This window comes from Amblyomma americanum, chromosome 1, assembly GCF_052857255.1.
Source record: "Amblyomma americanum isolate KBUSLIRL-KWMA chromosome 1, ASM5285725v1, whole genome shotgun sequence".
Classification (NCBI taxonomy): Eukaryota; Metazoa; Arthropoda; class Arachnida; order Ixodida; family Ixodidae; genus Amblyomma; species Amblyomma americanum.
Window position 1 is genome coordinate 474,922,744 of NC_135497.1, and position 18,149 is coordinate 474,940,892.

Sequence of the window (18,149 nt, forward strand, 5' to 3'; positions counted from 1 at the left end):
GCGTAGCGGGCCGAGGTTATTCCCACACCCACACGGAAGCTGCTTTATCTCCCGGCCGCGAACAACTGTCCGAATGCGCCCGGCGTCATGGAAGCATCTGCGCGCTGCACGTATTCAGGAGGGGATCTCCATCACGTCGGGCTGCGTTACCTGCTTCGCTCGACCTGCATTAGTGCCGCAGCGGCACCGGAAGAAATGGGGGCGGTTTCTGCTGACCAACGCTAGCCACTCGCGAGTGCTGTGATACAGTTGTGAATGCCATCACATTTCTTTTTTTTTTTTTGGCGCGTATAAAGCAGGCGCGACATCTCCAGCACAGCTATTCATGCACGTTTTGTAGCTGTGGCTCGTAAGGCCTTTTTTCCCGCTCGTGCAGGCGTCGTTGGCGTAGCACACCAGGTGCAACGCGTCACGGTGGTTGGTGTGAGTATTGTGACGTCACCCATGCTAGCAGCGCACTAAAGACGAGGCACAAGAACAAGAAGTACACGTATTTCGTGTTCTTGTGCCTCGTCCTTAGTGCGCTGCTAGCATGGATCCCAAGCAACTAGCTAGCCCAGCAACAAGTATTGCTCAAGTGACGTCACGCATGACGTCATGGAGACTCCGCGCTAATGGTCAAGAATGGCAATCACTGATTGGTCCGTACTCAGTTATATCGCTCGTGATGTCACGAGGAATTGACTAGACCTTACCCATGGCGCTGATTGGAGTGTATAGCGGCGGCATTAGGGCAACAGACATCCCACTCCGCTACCGACATGACCAGGAATTCAGGACAGCGCTCAGCCAGTGCAGCTAAGCCTATTGGCCTATCACGCTCTGTTCTGCAGCCGTTCTGTAATTCTCTTCCTTTCTTACGTCACGAATGATGTCAACGTGGTACCTTTGAATGTTCAAAACCATGCCTGACGTATTGGCAACGTAAGAAACTAGAAGCGCTTGTCCCAAATTCCTCGAGTTACTAAACACTCTGACTGGCAGTGGTATTTTGCACCACCCCAACTGTCCCTGAAATCTATTCTAGCGCAGTGGTAATCTTCTGAGAATTTTTACAAATTTATCTAAGGTTTGGTAGGAATTCAAAAAACTCGCGAAGCGCGCAAAATATTTCACTGCGTTCGTCGTGTGGTAGCGCACGTAAATTATCTCGCAGGCTTTATGTCTGCAGGATGTGGGCTAGAAGGATCAAGACTTTGCCCAAGTCTCCTTCAATTCTTCGCTGCGGTCCCGAGCAGAGTCGTCCGCTTTTTCAAGCTGAAAGTGCTCCGCAGTATTGCTTTGCCCCTGGCAGCCATTCTTGCTCCGTGACTTGCTTTATAGGAGGCTTAGGTTACTACAAGTGGGACATCAGGAACTACAACTGTTTTAAAATAATAGGTTGCAGTTGTATCCGTTTCATTCATTCCTCTCGGTTATGCATCGTTACCTGCACATATATAGCGCCAGATCAAAACCGTAGAGAATTTTGTTTTAAAAGTCACCTTTGAACTACGCCTCTTGTCACGCCTCATCATTGTTCATCTCTAACGACCGTCGCTGCTATGGCCCTCCTAGCGTGTGCTGCCTTCAATGAGTTTCTCGCATCGGTTTTCAGACGTTGTCACTGTTGAGTATCGATTACCCGACTTTCCGAACGTCGCATTCACGTTGTCTTGAGTTCACACCTGCCTGCTACGTATTGACAGGAATAAAATCACGTTGGATTCCCCTTATATAAAACAGGCCATTTCAGGGGCAACGCAACATTATTACAGTCGTTTCAGGGGTTGGTTTCGGTATGGTTCTGATGAGCTAACACCGCTGTGAATTCGGCATGATGCCATTCACTATCTGAATTTACTCACAGCATCGCCTGAACACTTGTGAAAACAGAGATATTAACGCAAAGGTTCGCGATGGTTTGGCAGGATTCGTAGCCATCAGCATTGATTTTGTGCTGTTATTAACGACACTAACCATTACCTGTGCGACTTTGTAATTTAATCGATGTTGCATGATCTCTTATCAACCGAAGCTGCGTCAGAACCACCGATCTGAGTACTGGCTCAACTTTGTCTTGATGGCCAGATTAGCGATGTACTAAAGTTATCGTTAGCCCTTCGCTTATTTTGCACTTCGGTCGACTCTGTAATTCACGGCAATATTGCGGCGTCCATGTCCAACCTGTGGCAGATAAAAACACTGCAAGTTTTAGCAACGCTCCGAGACCGAAATGGACCAACAGTGCGCCCAAGAACTATTGCTGGTTGCAGCCTTTAAAGCTAAATTTTGAAAGGGGGTAAATTCGAACTTTATTATTTTTTGTCCACTTCTTTTTGTAAAATCATCACTGAGAGAAACTTGGGGCGCGTTAACTAGTTGGAGTAACTTTGCGCCACGGCCACGAGTGACCTCACATCTTACGTTGATGTTCCATGGGTGGTGGCGCGAGTCAAACACGTGGTTGCTAGGCCTTCGCTCTGGTCAGCGCAACTCAGCAGCTTACAAACCTTTTCTCGATCAGAGCAAAGCGACCGGATTTGTGCGGCGTGCAACGGGCACGACTGGCAGCTTTACGCACCGAGATGGTCACTGGCCGTGAATGATTTGTACAAGGATTGCTTGGTCGTATTGCACTACGGTAACGGTGCATCTTTTCCATTTGTGCCTTGATGAGTTACCCATTTTCTTGTGGTATAACGTGTGCACAGATGTCTCTGGTCTCCTGTATTTCTCCTCGTTTTTTTGGCACGCAAGCGAAATAGAGTGGACGGAAGCGCGTAGCCTCATCAATTAGCTCTGCAGTTAACCCCACTTCTGTAGTTGTCACCTTTGACGACTATGCTCAGTTTCACCGCTCCACCCTCCAGAGTGAGTCGTACCGTTCTCTCGGAACCCATGAGGCTACACACTCGCGACACCGAGTCCCGGATTCTTGGACATCATTCTTAATTGTGAGGGAAGTGCGGAATATTGTGAGGTACTGTCGTGGTTAATACTTGAGATAATGGTCCATTCTTCCGTTGCATCTTTCTAGTGAAGTTTGTCCACCGCTCGCATCCAGTAGTTACGACTCCCATAAAGAATCAAAAGGGAACGATCTTGACGATAGCAAAGCTGTTAATAGCGAACAAAATGCGAGCCTACCGAGGCGAGATGTGCGGATATATTGATGATTGTTTGAGGCTAACCTCAGGATATGTGAAAAAATGCGTCAATAAACAATAGTGTCCCGCGGAAAAATATATTTGTCCAGAATTTCTGGATATGTGCGCGACGAAGATCGTCATGCGGACCTTAAGAACCTGCTTCGTTGGTTCATCGGGCGCACCGATTTTTGGGTGCTCTTGTGTGCAAACTGGGCCACGTTCCCTCGGCGTCCGTCCACTGCACACTGCCTCGTCTCCTGAGGCCAGTGGTCGGGATATTCCCACGGATCCATCGCAGAAGAAATACGGCGGGCCAAGTCGTGACGAAGCGAGGGGATGCGTTACACAGCGCTCAACCTATGACTTGGGGGGAGTGAGGCTAAACGAGACACAAAAAAGACTGGCGGTCTAGCATTGCTAAGCACGAAATATTGTGCGGAAGCACAGCTTTTTGCAGATGGACACCGCTTTCACGTACCTGAAAGCGCGATTGAGGTGTCCACTGACCCAAGGTGCCAGTTATGCACGTCTTCAACTTTTTCATTGCCAATGTCTGCCGGCGATCTATGCTGCAGTGCCGCGTTTCTGCAGCAGTCTTGTCAACTCCAACGCATACAGGACACAGCATTCTGTCGCTACCGCCACACGGCGCGAAGTGTTAGTTTGATAGTAGTGTTAGTTGAGGAAGAAGACGATGTGCAGTGCACAGCGCGAGAGTGCGTGGCAGTTTGCCTCGATGTGTGTTCGGCTGCGACGATAGCCTATAGTGCTCGCGCAGTAAACAGCGAAGCTGGGCTGTTCGCGCCGCAGCGGGTTGGAATCGCGGTCGCTGATATTGCTATGATTTGTTTGACTTGGCACAAACATTGCGAGGTGTTGTTCGGGGTTTGCCCACCGGAACAGTGCTCTCTCACTGGTTGACAGATATCAAACAACGAATGACATTGGATTATTTGCTGCCGCCATGGCACCACCAAAAATGAAATGTCCAGCTGAACAGAAACACGGTAAAATTTAATTGAATTTTAAATTTCAAAAGGTCGCATCCCCCCCCCCCCCCCCTGTGGAACAATTTGCATAGGAAAAAATGCCCGGGGGGTGGGGGGGGGGGGGGCAAAAATGAGACGCCGTTCCAAAATCATCATATTAATCATCCTCGCAATGAATCAACTCAAAGATGACTCCGTGGGCAACTAGACAGTCTTTTTTGCGAGCGTGTTCAAATCACAGGCACTGTTCTATGGCCAAAAGTGGCATTGTTTTATTCCATGGCCCACCGCAGTCTACGCTGCATACCGCCGGGCTCTGCTCGTAGTCTGGATGCGCGTTGTTTTTGAATTTTATGCATTCATGGCAACTTTTTTTCTGTTTTAGTGGCACATTTGTTCCTCTTTCGCTCAGCCGTGTTGAATGGACATGCGGTTAGCTTCGATGCGTAGCGCGTCAACACGAGGCTATGAATGAGACTGTAGAGCATACCGAACAGAGCTTGTTGCGTTACCAGACTATGCTCATGTCCGGCGGAAAAAGTTCGCCACGGAAGTTCGCCACGATTTTTATGCAGTTTCTGCTTTTCATTTTTATATTCACTGTTCTGTGGGGGATGTCTTTGGGCGCACCAAGTAGCGTGATGGCACCGGTGCTGCCTGCATCTCAAAAGAGCTTTCTTCGTGTTTTCTGCGCGTAAGTCGGCATCCATTGCTTTCTTTTGGAACGTTCAGACATCCTAAAGAGCGGGAAAAAATGGGCGTAACTTCATCGCGAGCAATAAAACCATTTCATTTACTTTAGCTGCGTCCAGAACATCTGAACGACGCATTTTGCCTTTCATGTAGCCTGCTGCGAAAATAATTCTATGCTAGCTAATTACCCGAAGCCCAAAACATTTTAAACTTTGCCTAAGATAAGGACAACAACAAATTGTACTAACTGAACACTTCGTCTTTCTAGTACTCAAGGTGGATTGAGGTGCACAGCTTTGAATAATATGGCGTGCAGAATTTAGCGCCTTTTCGACTGCTTTTTCGTTCACCAAGGCTCACTTCCCAATTTTTTTCTTTGGTTTAAAGAAGGCAGTCTAGCCAAATTTGAGCCTAGTTCTAGTGGACATGCGGCTAGTCATAGCGCATAAATATCAGGGTAATATAATAGCTCTTTAAAAATGAGGGTGCACTAGGGTCCTTGAAGACGGTTATGAAAATGGCGCGATAAACGAGGACAAAAGTAGAGCACAAACGAAAGGATCAGCGTCAGTCCCAACTGTGCTCGACTGTTGTCCACGTTCGTCGCGCCGTTTTCATTATCGCCTTCAAGCATGAACCAACTAGCCCAAGCAAGAGTATTACTTTCTAAGTAACCGAATGTCGCGTTTTGCCCCACTCTCTCAACTTTAATCAAAGAATGGACTAGGAATGATAGAGCACACCAACCACGCCTGTCACGGGTGAAAAAAAATGCGAAATTACACGAAAGACGAAGTGCGCGTTTTTCGATAAACCTAAGCTTTTTCTCCTGAAAACATAGCGATGGTTGACTGACAGAGCTTCATCGACAGACCTGCCTTGTGATCGTGTGTTCTCCCCTCTTTTTTTTTGTCGTCTTTTGTTTTCGCTTTTTTTCTCATTTCTTTTTTCTCCCTTGCGAGATTCGCAGTCGGTGTGCACTGTCTTTCTTACTCTCTTCTTCGATCGAAGTTCAGCCCTGAGTTCACCGCGGTGTGTGGGTCGCATGTTCTTGCTTGGTGGAGCCATGTGCGCTGTATTTCTTCTATAATGGATCCATCTAGAGACTTGCTCAGCTCGCTATTATTGTGCAGTGCCATCCCGTTTTCTGAATGCCTGTTTTCCTGACCGGCCGACATTTGTTTTTGCCAAGCGGTAGGGAGGAACGAAGCGATTGTCCGTCCACCGAATGGAAAGAGCGGCAATATTCGCTCCTGTCTTGCGCCGACGCTTGGCGCGTTCCTCTCGACATTCTTCGGTGACGAGCGACGCAGCTGCCCTTCCATTCAGAGCAGAGGCGCATTTCCAGCAAGCGCGCCCTTTGTGCCAAGCGTGGCGACCGCATCTGTGACGATCAGAGCCCCTTTCGAGGCGGCAGGCTGCGGCCGCCTTCGGTTTGGCTGCGCGGAGGCAGCCGCTGTCACATTCCGACTTATTCGCTAACCTACAGGTTTGAGTGCTTGTCTTTTTTTTTTCACCCTGCATTCGCAGTAGCAGCAATATTAACGCTCTGTGGGGTATAGTTGTTGGCTGCGAATGATGCTTAACCCGAGGGCGCAGAAAGGTAAATCAGTTGTTACCTCATTCCGGAGGTGAACAGCGGCCAGACGAAGTGCGAAAGGAGAGTACGAAACAACGCGTGTCTTGTCCACTCCGGTCGCCTCTGTGCTGTTCACTTCGAGAGTGGTCGTAGGGCGTTGACTGAAGGGCGGAGGCGAAAGACGGTAAGCACACGCATCACAACGCTCGCATTTATTCCCTCCGTTCCCTCATTTCAACTTTCTTTGCTCGCTTTCGCTCCAACAGTGTGGCTGCCGTGCAGTGCACGCATTCGGCCAGTAAGTGCGGCTGAATGCGTGCCAGTTGTTGCGGATAGGACTCGAGAACGACGGAATAAGTTTGGAGGATCTTATATCTCGTTGGCAGCTCACTTCTTTCGAACGGGCATCTAGAAGGGCGCTTAATGGCAGCTTACGAAGAGCCGTTTGGGTAACTCTGAGCTCCCGCACCAGTGCAAATATTCTTCAGCGGCAGCAGAGAGACATTTCCTTCTTCATGGCCCGCTGGATTGTGTACGCAGAACAAATAACTCGGGAGCTACTCCGACTAAAAGGAATCTTTCAGGGGTCGTTGGCTGCGATTTACCTGGTTTATTCTTACAGCTACTTGTTATTTCTCATGGCGAAATTAACACGTAGATGAAATGATCGGTTGGTTCAATCCACTAAAACATGTCCCGCTCGGGGCACACCGCATAATTCCTGGCGCATTACCTCCACTCTCAATACTGTGACTCCATGGTGGAAATGAGAGCGACCAGTGCGAGCGGCGCCTTTGCCAGGGGTGGTGAAACTTGTTTGCACGTTGCAGTGTGTTGCGGCCGTTTGTGCTGTCGCTTAACCCATAGCAATTTTCACGAAATCGACGCCACGCTTCGGCGGCGCCGCGAACTAGTCTAAATAGGATCGGCCTGCTCAGAACCACTTTGGTTAGCCCCTTTGCGATCTCTTCGCCGGCACACCTAGACGTTGTTTGCGTAGTTTTCCTGTGATAATATACCTTAGGAGCGTGGTTACGCGGATATTTTCCTACTAACGAGGCAGAAGAGTCGTTAACTGTCATTGCGTATCTTTTCTGGCGCTAACAATAAACAAAGAGCATGGTAACTGGAAGCTTTCCGGCTGTAGTAGAGCGCTTGCGGGACCATGACGGCGCAGTTCTTATCAGGCACTGAGCCTCTATTCCTAAAAGATGGTTTGCTTTTACTAGAAGCGCCTCCTACGTAAAAGATACGAGGCGCTATTTGTTGGCAAATATTGCTGAGCACACATGAATAAATGGCTGAAATACCGCAGCGGTGGCCAAGTGGCTGAGCATCCGCCTCGCATGCGGGAGGTGCGCGGTTCGATCCCCTGTGCCGTCGGATATCCACCGGTGAAATAATGGGTACAAGCTTTCCCTTGGTCTGGTGATCGGCTTATTTAGGGTGAATTGCTTGGAAAATGGGTCTTTCACCCCACCATGAGAAGTCCAGAAGACCTTGTGCCACGGCGCTCTTTGGCCATGGATGCCCTTGCGCCATGGAATTCCATAATCACCATCACGCATGACTAAAGCAAAACGTCGAAGTTTGTGCCTGACTGAGTCTGTAATGACAAGCTATATTACGGCAGGCGTGTGGGCTGAAAATGTATTTTGATATCCACGGAAATGAGGTGGGCAGATATGGTGATTTCAGTAGAATTCCATTTCATTCTCATTATTTTTAAGTGTCCAATGTCCTGGCTGCGACTGGAATCAGTCCATAAGACGAGCAGATGATAAGAATCAAATATAATCCAACAAAATGAACTGCGTCATTGCACGCCTTCCGTCCACTGCTCACAAAACAGTACGCGGAAAAGCGATCTCATTTTTTTATATGGTTGCAAAATTTATATTCCTATCTAACGTAGTACCTGGTTAATTGAATTCATAAGCAAGAAGCAGCTCGAAAGGGCGCGCCTTTATCAGTGAAAACTCAAGCCGCACGTGACTTGCAGACTTTTCTAGCTTGCTGCCTGCGCAAGAGCAAAACGAATCGCTGAAAATCGGTGGGCCGTGCTTACCTGTTGTGCTAAATGCAGAAAACCTGGAAAATCTGGCAGGTGATCATCGACAAATAAGATGGAATTTATAGTGAAACTGTCAAACAAGCGCGATTGCACCTAGGCTCCCTACAGGAGGAGTCCTCCATCCATAGCGCCGCCATGCTGGATTACATGAGGCGCCCTCTCTGCCCAAGCAGCACAGGTAATTGGGCCAGTGTTGCAAATGGTTGGTTTCACTCTGGTCTCTTGTGGGACCGGCCTTTCCCAATACATTTCATGAAATTAAACAGTGCCACATAGTTAGACGAATACAGAGGAATACATGACAGGACGGGCGCTGTGTCTTTCTGTGTATTCGTCTAAACCTGTAGCGCTGTTTAATGTCAAGAAAATAAAAATATATCGCCAACTGGCTCCGCATATTAAGCGAACTTTGCGAATACCTTTCCAATATTGGGCCGATTAGCTGTGCTGCTGGGGTAGGTTGTGAAATCCCCAGCGGAAAAAGCGTTTAGAGTCAACCAAGGGTTGCAGTACAAAAGTCCCAGAGTGTTCAGGATCAAATGGGTCCCGTCTTCAAGAATGGCTAAAGACTCAGAACGAAGTAGGCAGCAGACCATCATTTCCTCTTTGTGGACACGTACCATCACTTACTCACAGGCGAAGGACCGAGTTCGCGGACGCCTACCCGGGAACTGTGCCCGGAGTCTATGACTTGAGTAGGCAGCAAGGTCTGCTGCGTGCTGAGCGTTTAGCCTCTCTGTTGAAGGGGTCGAGTTGGTGGCCAACATAATGGGACTTTTACTTCTTCTACCCTCGGTTGGTGCAAGAGTATTTTTTTTCCGTTGCGTGACCCAACCAAGCGGACATCTGTCGAACATCGTCATCATCAGGCCTCTCCCCTTTCTCTCGCATCAGCCTGGCCCTATGTCAACTGCCGTCATTTTATCTCCGCAAACTTCTTAATCTCATCCGGCCACTAAACCTTCTGGCGTGCCCTGCTCCTGTCCGTTACCGATAACAGCTATCGGTTATCTTGCATTTGCATTACATGCCCTGCTCATGCCTATTTCTTCTGCTTGATTTCGACTAGGATGTCGTTAACTCCCTTTTGTACCCTCAACTCTGCTCTCTTCCTGTCTCTTGACGTTACCTATTGTTTTCCTTTTCACAGCTCGCCGCATTGTAATTGACTTTAGTTGAACCCTTTTCGTTAGCCTCCACGTTTCTCTCCCAGAGGTGAGAATCGGTAAGATACACCAGTTGTACTTTCACCTCTTTAGAGATATCACTAAACTGCCCGTCAGCATCTGAGAGTACCTTCCCAAGTGCACTCCACGCTATTATTATTCTTCCACTTATTTCACCCTCGTGGTCCGAATCTGCGGTCACCCTGCCCTAAGCACATGAATTCCATTACCACTTTTATGCGCCATGCTCTCTGTCGTAAACTACTGTTGCCTGCCGAGACTGTTAAACATTACTTCAGTTTTCTGCGCATTAATTTTTAGGCTGACCGATCTGCTTAGCCGGTCTAGGTCATTTATCGTGCATTGCAATTCGTCCCCCAAGTTACTTAGCAAGGCAGTGTCTTCGAGGAATCGCAGATTACGAATGCATTCTCCATCAACTCTTATCCCCAAGTGATCCCAATCCAGGAATCTGAGTAGACGTTCACGTTCAAATCGCCTAATCTGTATGACAGCGACCGCTGCCGGTGCTGCAACTGTATAATTATTTATTCTGAGATTGTTGTCTGCCTTCGAATATTTGCCGCCGTGTGATTCGCCACAGCATTTGTGAAGTAGGTAAAAACGCGCAAGCTGTGCGTGTGTTTCCTGCACCAAAACCTCCCTCTTCAGCCGGCCGCTAACCAGTTTTGCGTTCAAACTGGCCGAAGATTGTGGAAGGAGGACCACACAACGATTACGAATTGAGTGTTCCATGAAAGTGATGGCGAGAAAGCAATGGCTGTCGGTGCGCAATGCCAGTGACCGTGAGTAAGAACGCCGTATAGCAGAGGGCCAGCGAAATTCTTGCGCCATTGCTATTACGGCACGGAGAAAGTTGCACTGATTTGTGTCTGCGTCCGGGTGCGTAAAATTTACTTTTCATTAACTACTTCGTGGCTGCGAACACAGCTTTTCTGTCGCTAAATCACGGCGCCATGGTTTTTGGCGACAATGGGGTGAGAGGATTACGATGCTCTGCCGTTCCTTGTGCACGATTCTGCGCGCGTTATCGCTGCCGCTTGGTTGTAGTGCACGAGCCTGTTGTCGCTTTTGTGTGCGCGCCTCGTAGGAACGGCGAACGGTCCGTGGCCTGCCCATGGCTTTCGAAAACAACAGTGTACTCACGCCGCTAGTGGAGATTAAAACGACACTGCCGGACGGCGCGCTGTGTACTGACACAAACACTAACAACTACGGCTACAGAACGCAAAATAAACACCGGATATTAGCGCATAATCCTCATTGCGGCACACGCTTGGAGCTCCTCCAGCAAAAAATGAAAGCGCTCGTAGTCTCTTCCGTGACTTGCACCTCCCGCATTGTCACGATTGTACATGTGCTTCCACTGTGCTATTATTAGTCGAGGCGTGGGCGGCTATTAAGGGCTTTTCACGCTGCGCTGCCATGCGCGCGAAAGACTTTACTGTGGGGTGCATGGCCCGGGCCGGACTTTTTTAGCGGCGCATTAGAAAACAGCCGGGCTATTTTTACAGGAAACGGGGCGCCGCAAAGCGAAAATAGACGGGCACTTGTGGTTAAAGCCCCCTCCAAACATTACTGGCGGCGCGATGAGAGCGCCCCTCCCACCGCGGCTGCTGGCGGCGTTTTCGCCTGGAGCGGGAAGCTTGTCTGGAACATGGGCCGAATAAAATATGACGAAAAGGAGAGGAGGGCCCACGCGCCGCCTGGTAGCGCGCACCCTCTCTTCCTTCCTTGTTTGGCGCCCGCTCTTGGAGGCTTAAGAAACAGGGGTCACGTTTAGGCACCGCTGGCTGTCGCCACCAGGAGCGAGAGTTGTGTTAAATGTTTGTCTTAAGCGCTCAACGACCTCACCCCTGCCTGGGAACTTTGGGAAGTAACTAGAACGAAGCTAGATGCGGCGGTGCCTACCTCCCCGCTGTGCAAGAAAGCGACGTCTTCGGTGGCGTCGTTGATTGCAATCAAACTTATCGTCAGAGAAGCACGCGACCGATAACTGCGTAAGCATTTATGCGTAGGGGAAAATGGGGCAAAAGGCAACATTTTATTGATAAGCGCCCGATAAATTTTAAATAATCTCATATAATAACTTGACATTCTTATTCACTACAATCGAGTTTAAAGTCTACCACATTGGCTCCTTCAAACAGTGCAAAAAAAAAATGCGAAGTGAGCCATGGTCAACGAGGAAATGGTTGAAAAGGCGCAAAATTCTGCACGCCAGAAACTTTCCACAACTTTGCAGCTCACTCAACGTGGCATCCTAGATGAACGCAAGTGTTTAGTTAATACACTTGGTTATTAGCCTCATCTTACGCAAAGTTTAAAATTCTTGCGCCTCGAGTAAATAGCATAGAATTATTTTAGCAGCAGTCTACATGAAAGGCAAAACGCGACATTGACATGTTGTGGAGGCAGCTAAAATAAATGTAACGGTTTAGGTTTATTTGGGCTTAACGGCTCAAAGCGACTCAGGCTATGAGGGACGCCGTAGTAGAGGGCTCCGGAAATGTGGAAATGTTTTATTGCTCGCTATAAAGCTCCACCTATGTTTTCCTGATCCATGGCATAGTTTGAACGTACAAAAGGAAAACAATCAATGCCGACTAGCTGGCAGAAAACATGGAGCTCTTGAGAGATGGAAGCCGCGCCGGTGCCATGAGGCGTTTTGGTGTTCCCAAATGGGCCTACCACAGGACGGCAAGGGAATATGAAAGCAGAAACTGCATAAAGAGTCTGTCAAATATTTAGCGGAATGTCCCAAGGTGGAGTAGATTTGTAATAAGGGGGTAATTACTCATTGGCGTTCAACCAAGCGCAGCCATACGGCTACAAAGGAAAGCTATACAGGGGCCGAATCCACGAAACAGTTGGCTTTGGAACGCGTTCGCTTTCTCTCTCGCCACCTCGCCCCATTGGCCGTGTGTCGTCACCGCTGGCGGTGACATCACTTCACGAAGGCGGGACCACGGATTTTGTTTACGTCACGAGACATGTCAATCAAGTGAAAGCGAACGCGTTCGGTCGCTGTGTGTGGAACTCTGAAAGTGGTGTAGGAACAGCGCTAAGAACAGGACAGAAGTCAAACATGGAAGCACAGGGACGGGCGCTGTGGTGAAAGTGGTGTTCGCTTCGGCGCGAGAAGAAACATGCCGGTAGTACCTCCCGTCGCCCCGCTGTTGTTACCGGTGCTCAGCGAATGTTATCGGCGGCATCGGCGGTCGCGCGTGCATGACAATCCTTTCGACATGCGTGACGATGCCTTCCGAAGGCATTTCAGGCGGTCGAAGCGACTTGTACGCCGGCTATGCGAAGAGCTAAAACCCCCACCTTGGACCAACGGGGAAAAGTGCGCTCACAACAGAGCGCAAAATACTCTGCGCGCTACGGTTGCTCGCTACCGGGGGCTTCCAGGCGACAGTCGACATCGAGGCAAATATACGGCTCCCGCAGTCGTCTGTGAGCCGCACGATTTTGGCCGTTGCTCAGGCAATCGTGCGAATCGGCACTAGAGGTTAAAAACGCACCGAAGTTAGCATATAGCCCCTAAACATACAAGCAGCCGAGATGGGACCGCCCAACAAAGCCGATTGGCTGTTGCCTGCCCCCTCGTCCTACCGCAGTGTTCGTGCCTTCATTCTCCCCCCGATGCTACGTCAAATTTACGTCACGGCAAAGCGAACGCGTTCCAAAGCGAACTCTTTCGTGGATTCCGCCACAGCTTTCTCAGAAACTTTGCAGTTAAAGAAAAGTTCGTCCTTGTCCGAGGTTTGAACCTGGGACCACCGCTTCACCGGAGCAGTCGCTCTACCAACTGAGCTAACCGGGACGGCAAGCTTACGGTAGGGCGAGAGCGAATTGATCCATTACTGCCTTATTACAAATCCACTCCACCTTGCTGGATTCCCCTAAACGTTTGACAAACACAGTTCCCACTTCGAGTAATTGATCAATTCGCTCTCGACCTACCATAAGCTTGCCGTCCCGGTTAGCTCAGTTGGTAGAGCGACTGCTCCGGTGAAGCGGTGGTCCCGGTTTCGAACCCCGGACCAGGACGAATTTTTCTTTAACTGCAAGGTTTCCGAGAAAGTTGTAGAGGTTTCCTTTGTAGCCGTACGGCTGCGCCTGGGTGGATGCCAATAAGTAATTACTCGCTTATTGCATAAAGAGCCCTGCGAACCTCAGCGTCGCAGTGTCAGGCTGGCATGAAGACCTATTTGTAGAACACTCTCTGGGAATGCAGCAAGCTCTGTTCGGTCTGGCTTACAGTCTCATTAAGAAACTTGTGTTCACGTGCAACGAATCGAGCCAAATTGCACGTCCGTTCATTACGGCATAGCGAAAGAGCAGCAACCATGGCACTAAAACAGAAAAAAAAGAAGCCACGAAAGCAGGAAATTCAAAAGCTTCACGTAGCCGGGCTACACACACAGCCTGGCGGTGAAACTGCGTAAAGTGCATTGGGGCGTGCCCCTTACAAACAGTTCTTTGGAGAGTCTATAGACTGTCCATAGACTTCTGTCTAAAGTTTATACACTGTCTATGGACAACCTAGAGAACAGTCTATAAGCAATACAAATCCTATACACAGTGTATAGAGAATCTATAGATTTATGGACATACACTTTTAGTAGACTTTTTCTATATATATAGGAAAGGAATAGGGTCTATAAGAAGTCTATAGACTGTCTGTAGACGATGTTTGTAACGGTGAACATAACAGTTTCGGGTTTGGTCTTGCCACAGTGCATGTCAATCGAATAGGCTCGATTGTTTAGATGTCGATGGAGCCAACTTCGTGGGCATTCACTGCAAGGATACATAATACAATGGTTTTGGAAGGGCGTCTCATTTTGCCCCGTGTACACTCACATAGTGCAAAATCCGTCAGTTTGCAGTTTCGAATTTCGTTAAATTTTGCTTGGATCCCATTCAGCTGTCCTTTTGTTTTTTGGTAAGCGTTATGGCAGGACTGTACAAAATCATTCGGCAGCATTTGTTTTTTGATACCTGAGAATGAAAACTTATGGCGACGAATTTGCAAATTCCTGTCGCGTTTTGCCCCACTCGCCCCTGACTACGCTCGTAAATAATATATCACGTGTGCTCCAGCGCCGTCCATTCGTCGAGCACTTCCTAGCATTTCATGAGAGACTCAATCTGCCCCTGGAAACATCGTCATAATTAATGCTCCCTGAGAGCTACGTATGTTCTACCGTGCTCTGGTCTGCCTCTCTCGTCCGCCGCTTTGATGTTTCGGCTGTTGGCGTGGTGTCCGTTGAATTGTGAGTCAAGCGCGAGGTCGCTTATGCTGAAAACATCGGGCGACTCTAGCAAAACAGCGTGCCACTCCGATGCACCTTAAGCGAACGCATTCCTCACAGCACCCTAGTAGACGCAGTGCGCTCATGGGGCAGCGAAGAGGTTGTGACGTAACACGCATTTTAGCCACGTCGAAACAGCTGTCTCCGATCAGCATCGTAGAGTAAACAGCGTCGTTAGTCCAACGCAACTCACCTAGCTCGAGTCATTTGCCTGTAGGGCAAAACACATGTCTAGAACGACCGAACTGTGTGTTCCACACCTCCCAAAGCCGCTGCGACCAGGAAGGAAAGAAAAAGAGGATTAAATCCTATGATTTTAACTGCATTTCCTTACGTCCAGATCATTTTTAACCACATATTTTCGCTAGATATCGCGTGTTCAGCCCGAAACACGCCCAGAACGTGTTCTAAGAAAGCGTTTTACCCTCTCAACGTGCTACATTTTCTTTGCTTTATGATCAAAGTGTGGGGCAGTACGCTCGTTTTCTCGGGATTATGTTCGAAGCAAGTGCTGCCACGACCTAAACCAACTAGCAGATGCCAAACCACAGTGCACAACGCTGTCGCCATTGCTGTTTGGCCGTTGCTGACGGAGGCCTTTTAGCCCCCTCCCTTCAGTTGTTTTTCGGCCTAGACTCTGTGGTACATTAAAGTGTGGTTTTACAGAGAAAGCTGCAATAGTTTAGCTGAAGCCAAACGTAAGTTTAGGAGTACAAACGGCATCCGTGGCGCCACACACGTGACGTGGTCTAGCGGGCTGTATTTTTTCTCACTGCGTGGTTCGTGTGCACCTGCAAAGTGAGCCAGTTATGTGCCGTTTGTTTCCTCGAAAGCAGGAGCGAGTTTAGATCGAGAATAAGATTAGACAGTCTAATTCGCAGTATAGACTCTCCGCTGGATTCGAGGAAAAGGAAAACGCATAATTGGCTCACTTTTCAGGTCGACATCTTAAACGTGCCCTGAGCGAAAAATGCGAACGCTAAGTGGAAACAAGCTCTCAGTCAGCCTTCGTGTTTTTTTTCTCACGGCATGCATGGTTGTGGTGCCCACCGGCAAAGTGAACCGCTATGCGTTTTCCCTTTCCTCGAATCTTGCTTAGGCTCCAGACCACTTCCAGCACCGTGCGACCAAGGCTAGACTGGGAACTAGACTGCCCAATTTGCTTCGTTCACACGAGCCCTGAACTGTGCCGTGAAGGAAGGATTGGAAGGGGCTGATGATGATGAAGAACAACGCTGTGGGTCAGTCGCGCGTCCCTCGTCGTGCTCACTGCTTTCTATAGCTGCGTCTTGTACTCCATCCGCGCGAACGCTCAATCAGTCCCGGCCGCGGCAGCACCATTTTAAAGCGAAATGTGATCAAACTGATCTGCTCTAGTTCGTACTGCAGGCCGTGCTTTCGCTTTAGGTTAAGCAGAACTTAACCTTCCCGTCATTTTTTCTTCTCTCATTTCAGCTATAGTCTCCTCAGGTAAGGCAGCGCGTTTTCACTCAAGGCACTTAGAAATGCAAAACAATATACCGGCTGCCTTTTACTGTTCTGCTAAGAGTGCTGTTGGGAGCTGCATGGCCTATTCAGCAGTACTTTTTTAGTTCCGGAAACCTAATTAGATAGTATTAAACACTGATTAACTAAATTTCTAAATAATGCTGCCAACAATAAAGTGTCACGGGAGTCGTAGGCCGCCTTGAAATGCAGCCGGCTGAAATCTTTGCACCGAGGTACCGCTCACGTATCATTTGTTTTTTTTTTAGCTGTCTTAAAGAAAGCCCTTGAGCTGCGCTGCTGCTTCAGCATCCCAAGACGTGTCTCAGGGAGCAAATGCCGCTTTTTTCCGCAGATCTGTCCCCGATGGGACTTTGCATGCTCGCTGGGAGAGAGACGAGCGCCAGCAGCTGTCACTTGGCAGGTTTTCTTATTTCTGGGCATTTTTTAAGGCCGTTAAATGAAGCTGAATAAGTGGCACCTCGGCGCAAACACTGCAGCCAGCTGTTTTCCAAGACTCTCTGCAAGTTTTTAAATAAAACTTCATTCCTCCGAATAATATTCAAAAATTTAACTAACTGGTGTTTAATAATTAAGTTTTGCAAAACGAAAATAAAATACTGGCGAATATGCACTCGACTTTCAGCACCACTGGACGGGTTTCACTTGGCTAGGAGAGTGGGTCTTCATTTAAAACCTTGGTTACTGTTAACTAGGGCACCTGGTATAATAGAAAGACCAACAGAACCAATTTATTCTAGCTGCATATAGCGCTTTGATGTCGCGTTAATTGTTCCGATTCTTTTATGTGGTCGCTTCCGCGTCGGAGCTGCGTGAAAGTCGGCACCTAATCCATGCTTCCAGATCCCAACGCAAGAAAGAACCGCCCTTTCTTCCGGTGGGATATGGAAGCATGAAACAAACCGAGTTGCCCAACAGCAAGCGTGGCACCTAATCGCTGTCTAGGAATAAATAAGTCCTGTTGTGTTTCAGTGGGTTCGTGTCTAGATATTTCAGCTATGCATGGCTTGAGTGAGGTTAAAAGAGCAGCCGGCTCGGTTTATTTCTGTCCAGAGCAATACATGCGGAAGTAACAGAAGAGGGGCTCACTGATATTCTTGTACTTTATCAGTATGTACCGAATTAAAAACGTGCAGAAAAATTGCTGATGGCCTAGCTCTATTAAGCCAGGATATACGTAGCTAAAGCGAGGTGACTTCTGGATCGGAAGAGTTAATATATGAAACCCGTGCATTCATTAGATGCGCCTTTATTCATGATTAGACCTTGAGCCATCGTGGCGGAGTGGCAGCGTCTCCGCCTCAAACACCAAACGCCCTGGTTCGATTGCCAGCCTCGACACAAGTTTTCGTTTATTCACTGAGTGTGCGGGGCTCCCATGGATGCCGCCACCGAATACATTGGTTAGCTGTACAGCGCGGAAGGGCGGGTGAGGGCGGCTCCGCGGCGAGGCGCGCGGTGTGACGTCATGCCAGAAGGCGCGGCGTCCGCCCAGCTGCGGCGGTGGGTAGGCAACGGCTCAAGGCCTGTCTCTGTGCCTCCTCGGAGCACTGCCACAGCGTAATCGCAGGTTCATGGCCAGTGTAGCTTTCGCCTTAATTTTAGCAAATTTTAGCGAATCTAGGCGAATTTTTAGCCTAGATTTCAGCGAAGATTTCAGAGGACT

The 18,149-nt window shown here is 48.8% G+C and overlaps 1 protein-coding gene across 3 annotated transcripts in view; it reads left to right on the forward strand.

Moving 5' to 3' along the window:
- The window catches only part of DopEcR (G-protein coupled receptor DopEcR), a 356,283-nt gene that overhangs the window by 14,433 nt on the left and 323,701 nt on the right, over window positions 1–18,149 (forward strand). Inside the window, exon 1 of one of the 3 annotated variants that reach the window (XM_077650717.1) lies at window positions 6,467–6,576. The exons of the other annotated variants lie outside the window; for them this stretch is intronic. The gene's annotated coding sequence lies outside the window, so the exon portion shown is untranslated. Of the gene's footprint in view, window positions 1–6,466; window positions 6,577–18,149 lie in introns of those variants that run through there. 3 annotated transcript variants of the gene reach the window in all.